This window comes from Staurois parvus, unplaced genomic scaffold, assembly GCF_062004578.1.
Source record: "Staurois parvus isolate SC_StPar_1 unplaced genomic scaffold, SC_StPar_1.0 ptg000833l, whole genome shotgun sequence".
NCBI classification, from domain to species: Eukaryota; Metazoa; Chordata; class Amphibia; order Anura; family Ranidae; genus Staurois; species Staurois parvus.
Genome location: NW_028318629.1, coordinates 203453 through 211956, shown reverse-complemented (window position 1 = coordinate 211956; position 8504 = coordinate 203453). Strand labels below are relative to the sequence as shown.

Genomic DNA, 8504 nt, shown 5'->3' with positions numbered 1-8504 from the left:
AGCCATTCATAAAGGAAATGAATACAGAGCTATAATCCCCCAAATATCACTTCCCCGCCCCTCCCCCACTCTTCATAAAGAGATCCGTGTCATACAATCACTGAGGAATACTGAAAACAAATCTAAATATTAAAAGAAATGAAATAAGTAAAGGAAAGTCATGTTTAGATTTGGATGGAGTGGAGATGATTGGAGCCCCTGTCAGTGTTTATTGCTGTCTGTGCCCCCATTGTTGGGGAGATCCCCCCTCTCTGTTTGTCCTGTTTACCATCATCATCCAAAGTGAATGGGAAAGACGATCCCACATTTTGGGTTGTCCCCAGAAAAGTGATAGAGGGGAAATCTTCCGATGGGGACACTAGTTCTGGTGATCTGGGGGGTCCAGTTTGCATGGATTTCCTCTCACTTCCTGTTATGGACACATGGACGGTGCTGACCAATCAGAAGCCGCCTTGCCCGGACTGTCATCGCTGCAAGGAGAGAATAGATAGTTGTGGGGATTTCAAATCTGCAGACCTGTGAAGCGGCTTTCTCTCCTCTCCTTGCAGCGATGACAGTACGGGCGAGATGGCACAGGGGGGTGGAAATGTTTGATAAACGACGTGTCCAGGGACTAAATCGGGGCCCCAATCTACTTGTCCCTCATGACAATCTACTTGTTTTAAAAGCAAAAGAGACTTTATGGCGACTTAAACGTGTCATATTTTTAACATTGCGCTGTTTATCTCCTCCCCCTCCCCCCCCCTCTCTCCAGCACTGCACCCGGGGACTAGCAAGGAGGAGAGAGACCTTGCAGTGTACTGAGCACCGATTGGCTGCTCGTCAGGAATGGGTGGGTCAGGGCTTATACTTTATCCCTTTGGCTGCCAGAGACGTTTTTGCCATTTTTGCACACATTTAAAAAATCATTTTAAGCCTGAAGATGGCATAACACCCAAATATATATTTCCTGAAAGCAGAGACCCTAGAGAATAAAATAGTGGTAGTTCCAATTTTTTATGTCCCATATTATCGCAAAATTTCAGTAAAAAATACAAGTATGTTAATTTTAGGGCACAAAAAAAGCAATAAATGACCCTATTTTCTGTAAAATCTAAAAGCCGAGGTTGCAGCGAATAAATAGATATCCAACTTGTCATCCTTAAATTTGTGCGCACTTGTGAAATGGCGAGGAGCTTCAGTACCCTGTATTTTCTATAGGTGACACTTTTAAAGCTCCTTTATAGGTCACCAGTTTAGTATTACGGAGGAGGTCTGGTGCTAGAATTATCGCTCTCATTCTGGCGTGCGCGGCGATATGTAACGTATCGCAATCGACGGTTTGATGCGTAGGCGTCCCAGCGTGTGCTTTTACGTTTTGTACGTTTTTGTATGTGTGGGGGTGCCGGCCTTTTTGGGGGGATGGCATGTGCTTGGGTGTAACTTTCATTGTTTATAATTGTAAAAAAAAAGTTTTTTTTTAATCACGGGGACAACTTCCCCTATGTGATGATTTTTGGTGACAGGTTCTCTTCGAGACATCCAAGGTCTAAAAGACTCTGGATGTCTCCCCTCTGTTCCTATGGGGATTGCTCTACAATCTCTCAACGGGGACCCGGAAGTGACATCATAACGTCACTTCCGAGTCAGCACAAGAAGGGGAGGGGACTCGTCCGCTCTTCTCCCTCCCCTCTACCCAACGGGGAGAGCACACGACGGGGGTGCGGAGAGGCTGGCACTGTGCAACGCAGTCAACAGCAGCGCTGCCACCTATTGCCTCACCTGACAGGTGAGCCCTGCTGCTTGCCCGCAGCAGACCTAAAGGTAGAATGAAACTACCTGCCCAGCGCCCGGAACTACATGTCCCGGGCGTCAGGAGATAGGAATCCAACATCCCTGTGGCATCTGATTGGTCAGCACCGTCCATGTGACATCAATAGTCCTCTAGCCTGAACTGTCATTGCTGCAAGGTGAGGAGAGAAATCGGCAGGGATTTCAGATGTCGGCGTCTTTGTCTCCTCTCCTACCGCTGAGAATATGGAGTATCTGCCACCATGGTATACATCCCCACATGCCCACTCTCCGCTGCGGGAAAACTCCCTTCACCGCTCCTGTCCAGTGGGGAAACCGCATTTGTTTTGGACAGAAATTGCATTCCTGTTCACATTGCATGCTGGTCTTTGTGGTGCAATTTGTGTTCATACATTTTGTATTGACGCACATCGCACCACAAAGTATCGGCAATCGGTATCGGCGAGTACTTGACCGAAAGTATCGGTACTGGCCGATCAGAAAATGGTATCGGTGCATCCCTGCTTTCTAACCTGCATGCTGGCTTCAAGTTGGTGTTTCAAAGTATGGATTCTAGAGACAGCCAGGCAAATAGCATTTTCAGAGTGTTCCATAATGATCTCCATATTGTTTCATGCATTCGTTTCCTTCAAAGTCTACCTGTCATGAGAAGTATGGGTCTGCTTTTGTGGCCATTGTTGGTCTTCTGAAAATGCTATGTGCCTGGTAGTTTGGCTTCAATGCCTGGAACAAGCATGCTGTGAATGTCAGAAAACTGTTAGAATTCCTCATCTCTGTACTTGTGAAGGATGATCCAAAGTATCATGGCGGGTACTACAATTCTCAGAAGAAAGGGTCACCTCGATATGTTCCTCAGGGTTTCCTTTGAAGCTGAAGTCTTTCCATCCCCATCAACATGCTGATGAGTTTTAAAAGGAAACTTTCTGTTTTCACTATATAGCTTGTTTAGACATCACTGGGTCTCTGTGCTTCCCTATGCAATGGCTGGTGAGAGGTGCTAGTGGGATGCTGGCCTTCTGAAATGATCACAGCACCCTGCCTCAGTACTCCTCTCATAGGTCCTCAGTTCTGATACAAGCAGTGGGCTGACTCTTAGGACGATTTGTGCAAAAATCAAAATGCTTTGATGGTTGGATGTCCGTCTCTCAGCAGTGGCACTCTCGGCAGGCTTGGTTGGCACACAAATCACTCCAGGTAATGCACACATGTGATGCCGAATCTTCATGATTGAAAGTGAAATCCAATGAATGAAAAGGGTGGACCAGGGACAGGAAGGCCGGGGAGGAAAGAATAGATGCTTGACGTCCTCCAGCAAGGAAATAAGGTGGGCTCTGACTTGTGATGCACACTGTGAGAAGCTCAGTGTGCAGTGAAATCATGCCATGTCAGTAGAGCAGAGAAGTCTGTACAACTGTGTAAGACTGAAGGGAAGCTGAAGTTCAGATCTTCAAGATTTATGTGCTCAGCTTTGATCTAGCTAGTGTCCATTAAACTCCAGAAGATCAGAAAAGAAGTCTTATCAGGTTACCTCGTATTTGTACTTTCAGTGAACCGCTTTCCTGCCGCCCTATAGAAGATATACTGCTACAGGGCGGCAGGGGTGCGCAAAATCACCTGTATATATACGTCATTTTGCATTTCTGAGCCGTGCACGCCCCTACCCGTGCAGCTATTCGCAGCCTTAGCTGTCAGTCACCGGGTCCCGGTGATTGAGGAGCATTACTGACGGAGGGAGAGAACTGTATGTAAACAATACAGTGCTCTCCCCTGTCAGCTACTGCACAATGCTTTGCATGGCTTACACAGCACACAGTTAACCCTTTGATCGCCCCACATGCTAACCCCTTCCTGACCAGTGCCATTAGTACAGTGTCAGCGCTTTTTATTAGCACTGATCAGTGTATTGGTGTCACTGGGGATGTCAGTGACATCAAGTCAGTTCCCCCCAGTGTCAGAATGCCCGCCGCAGTCATGCTATAAGTTGCTGATCGCCGCCATTACTATTAAAAATAAATCTTGCCCATTGGAGGACAGGCAGGCTGTGCTCCCACCACAGCCAGAATCTGCTTGCTTGTACATCCCGTATGGGCAAGCAGATACTTACTGACAGGAAGGCTCAATGAACTACCATGGTGCTGTGGACTGGCGTGATAGTTGGTTGAAAACCACAAACTGACAACTGGAAAGGCTGCTGGGACTTGTAGTTTTCCCATTCACAGAATACTGTGAATGAGTGACGCTGCCGGAGCCCCGCATAGCAGTTTTTATTTTACATTTTGACAGCTAGCAGGGGGGAGAAGATCCCCCATTAGCAGATACAACGGTGATGGGGGGGGGGGGGTGCAGGGGCTGGTGTGATTGTAACCCTGAATATGGGTGTAACGTTACAAAAGGTGACTGTATCCTTTAAAGGATGAGTTCACCTTTTAAAAAACAATAATTATTGCACTTTTTTTTTTTTTGCAGGTAAAATAAATGTGCATTTCTTATTTCTGTCTGCAGGAGCCCGTAGACCATTGTGCCAGCGCCATGCGGGTCTCCTGCAGATCTGTTAGTATATCTTCTTACACGTAAAGGGATGTACGAGCCAACAGATATACTGACAGGAAAAATGAATGAACTACCACGGCACTTCACAGCACAGTAGTAGTTTATTGAGGACTAAAGCTGACAGCCGCTAAGGCTCTTGGGACTTGTAGTCTCTCATCCACAGGTGACTGTGTGGGCGGAGCCCTACACGGCCACGGTTTTAAAAATTTGACAGCGAGAGGGGAGAAGATCCCCCACAGGGCCCAGTCTGATCATAACAACATATTACATTTTACACCCTGAGTTTGGGTTTAACATTACGAAAGGTGAACTTGTCCTTTGACGGCTGCCGACATTTTTACAGGATCTTGCTAGCTGAAAGATCCTGCATAAAAAGGATCCATACTGCATCTCTGCTCATATGGCCTGATCCATATAGGTTTGTGGGAGGTGAAATGTACGGGCAGCTTTATGGGCTCTCACATTTTTAAAAAATATTTCTCTGCCCTGAATGAGTCATTTAAAATGACGCCCCATGGACTAGAATGCAGCATTTATGTGCTCGTCTACTGCTTATATATAATTATTACATTGAATGATGCAAGTGCCTACACTTTGACTTGATATTTGACTCTTAAAATCCCTGTACAGCAGAGTTCAGATTTGACCAGAGAGAAGCCGCAGCACAAGAAGTGAATCAGTTCTGCTGCAATACTCGTGTAAGGGGCATGCGGTTAGGAGGAGAGAGCAGAGTGACGGGTGTGAGCTCATCAGTCTACTGCTTCTTTCACTATCCATTCAGACTGAGGGAGGAGCAAGAACTGTAAGTTACTGCAGCAGATTAAAATCAGGTCTACTGCCCTGCTAGACAGAGCTGTGCAGTGTGACAGAGCTTTGAAATTCTCAGAACTGGACAGACAGAAATAAAGAATCTTTTGGCAGGTAAAATGTCTCTGTTCTATGTATTCCAGATTGTTTTTCAGCAGTTCATCTTCAGGTTGTACTTTTCTGCCTGGAGCCACTCTGGTTGAACAAAAACAATGTAGAAATGAAAGGATCTAAGCACCTTTCGGAGCATGTCACCCATATTTGGGGTGTAACACTTACCATGCTCCTATTCCCCAACCTCCCGCCACCAGCGCTCCTCTCCATGACAGTGGGCTTCTTCCCTCACCCGCTGTCACAATTTAAAAACAGTGTGGCCCTTCAGGGCTCCACCCACATGTCCACGTCATTCATTCAGTTTCCTTGAATGAACGGACTACAAGTATTGTCAGCCATTGTGGCTGACAGGTTGTAGTTCTCAATGAGCTGCGAGGACACTGATGAGCACTCTTGTAGTTCATTGATTCTTCCTGCAGTGTAGGAACTTTCTGACATATGGGAGTACGGGCAGACAGCTTATTGTGGGTCTGCAGGATCCGGGCATTGCACCCACAATCTGCTGATCACAGGTGCAATACTTTACAGAATGTAATGTACAAAAATAGTAAATGCACATTTTTGTTGGCTGCAAAAAAAAAAAACGTGCATTTTTAATTTTTTATTTTTTTTTTACAAAAGGTGAGCTTTTGTAAACTGCCGATACTGCCGATAACTGGCAGCTGTCACAGAGGAGATTGGCAATGATCATCAGGGCACTGATGATCAGTGCCCTTCAGTACCACCCAGCAGGGCCCCCATCAGTACCGTCCATCAATGCCACCCATTCAGCTTCGGCAGTCAGGGCTGGTTGTCCGTGTCGCCCATCAGCGCCGCCTATCAGTGCCCATCATTGCTGCATATGTTGCTCTTCTTTTGTTTATAGTGCCAAAAATAAAACACCCAACTGCGATTAAATACACAAAAAAAAATCTCTGTGTGTGAAAAATATTATAAAAATGTCATATGTGTACAATGTTGCATGACTGTGCAATTGTCATTCAATGTGAGACAGCGCTGAAAATTGGCCGGGGCACAAAGGGGGTATAAGTGCCCGGTAGATAGGTGGTTAAACTTGCAGGTTTCTGAGTGTAGACTTCAATCCTCCTTTAAATTGTAATGTAAAATAAATGCACCCTAAAGACAACGGAAATATGAGAGCTGCTCATAAGAAGTCAAGTGTTCAGAATTACAAATCAACTGATTGTATTCCTGTCCATGGTAGAATATGTGGGCAGTGCTGGGGTTGATGCTCTTCCAAATAACTGATATGTTTATTTTTGTTGTCAAAGTGCAAACTGAATGACTGTAAAGAGAAAGTTCTCTGGAGCAATTGTCGTCCCCAAGAATCTGTCCAAGGGAACGTCTGACTTGCTGGTGCTGTTCACGCTGGACCACAACTAGGATGTGTTCAAGGTAAGTTTGTTGATGTGTTTGGATCGTGGCGTACCGGTGTCCTGACTGCAAGTGTTTTGGGTTTGTTCTGTGACTCAGTAGCAAGTGCAGTAACCACCCCAGAAAATGTTATTGAATGACAGATTCTTGGATTAGAATCAACTTCCATTTTACTCTTGGCTGAAAATAATCAGTGGCTGTAGGGCCAGTTATCGGTGGGGGGTGGGGAAATACCAGTGTCAGTGTTAAACCGCTGCAAAAGGATTGTGGTGCATAATTCCAATGGGTTACATTTAGGAAGGCTTAATTGGGAGAATCCTGTCATTAAGTGTTCTTGCATGGCAACCACTTACTGTTATCTCACATATATATTCCTATTATTATTGCCAAATTTACCACCCTAACTCCTCCCGCAGTTTTTACACTACATAGACAGTAATATACCGAAACGTGCGGATTGTTCCCGATTGGTGTGCTATTACTTTGTGGAACGTTTCGCCGAATGGTTCACGAAATATCAGCGTTTTTGTGGTGAAATTGGTCCCATAGGAATGAATGGCGGAATGTTGAAAACTAGAGTGGGAGCTGACAAAAGCTAGAGTGTGAGCTGAAAAATCAGGACATGATTTGTAAACTGCCATCACTCCCTCATTTTCAAGCCCACCTACACAAATCTTATATCAAAACGTTCAGCTATCCCTGCTGCCACTAAAAATGTCCACGGCTAGGCGATAGTCCTGATAGTCTTCACAATATGACCATTTGTTTGCAACTCACGCCGCCCATTGACATTCATTGAAACTGCACTCTAGCCACCTCAAATTTGAAGGGCAATTTCTAAACTGCGACTGTGCCTTCATTTTTAATATTTCAGAGACATACTATGCAACAAAATGTAGGGCTGGGTCTTGTGATTCTCACAATATAAAGCTCTTCAGATTTATCATTTTTAAACTACAATCTTTTGAAGAGGCCAACCGCCAGTGAAGTGAGCAAGTTGGAGCAGTTTTTTAACCGCTCTTCTCTGGCCTTGCTGTAGAGTGAGTTGCCATAGGAACCCACTCCACCCAGTTACACCGCCCACTCCAGTTATAGACTACTGGTGGAGGCAAGAACACTTCACACAATTTCCCCAGAAATTGTAGCTTTTCTAGTTATAAGCTGGTGTTCTGTCATACAATGGACTAGATATATGATATTCCTACTGTTATATTTGTGTTTTATCCTAGACCTTCGGTTATATTATTACACTGAGGATCTCAGGGGTGGAGAGGCTATTTATTAGGAAAAAGTGGATCAGGTGTTTCCTGGTAGGAGGAGCCTATCTCTCATGTGAAGCTGTCCTGGAAGATTCCTGGAAATAGTTAACAGGTAAATAACTGTGTTTTTTTCTCTTTGTGAATGAGCCCTAATTTGGTCTAAGCTGCAGATGAGTATGATCTATTATAGGGCAAGTGCTGATGTAATTGTTAGGCTACTTTCACACCAGCATTCCAATCAGGTCCACTTGTCAGTTTTTCAGGCAGACCTGGTTGGAAGGTCCATGGAGCCCTATGGACAGGCAGATGTAATTGGGCTTGTGTCTCTTTACATCCACCTACCGCCATCCAGGTCCAGAAAGCAAAAAAACAGAAAAGAAATGCGTAATTTTTCATTTTTGTTGACTGGATGGGAGGTACAGGAGAGCCCATTTACACCTGGCCACCCATAGAGCTGACGGGTCTGCCTGTGTCCACAGAAACTGTAAGGGCACGGATGTGACCGGTCACACACTGAAACATTATTACTCCTGCAGGTCACAAAAATAGTAATGCTAAGGCTCCTTTCACACAGAGGAAAGTCCACTGCGATCTGTGAGCAGATACCCT

General features: G+C 45.2%; 1 long non-coding RNA gene across 3 annotated transcripts in view; it reads left to right on the top strand.

Moving 5' to 3' along the window:
* The first annotated feature begins 35 nt into the window (after positions 1-35).
* LOC149443746 (uncharacterized) overlaps positions 36-8504 on the top strand; it is a 29211-nt gene continuing 20742 nt past the window's right edge. The window contains exons 1-3 of one of the 3 annotated variants that reach the window (XR_016306625.1): positions 36-2985; positions 6534-6657; positions 7866-8007. This is a non-coding gene — a long non-coding RNA (uncharacterized LOC149443746). Of the gene's footprint in view, positions 2986-6451; positions 6658-7865; positions 8008-8504 lie in introns of those variants that run through there. The other 2 variants (XR_016306626.1, XR_016306624.1) reach the window with 2 other exon arrangements.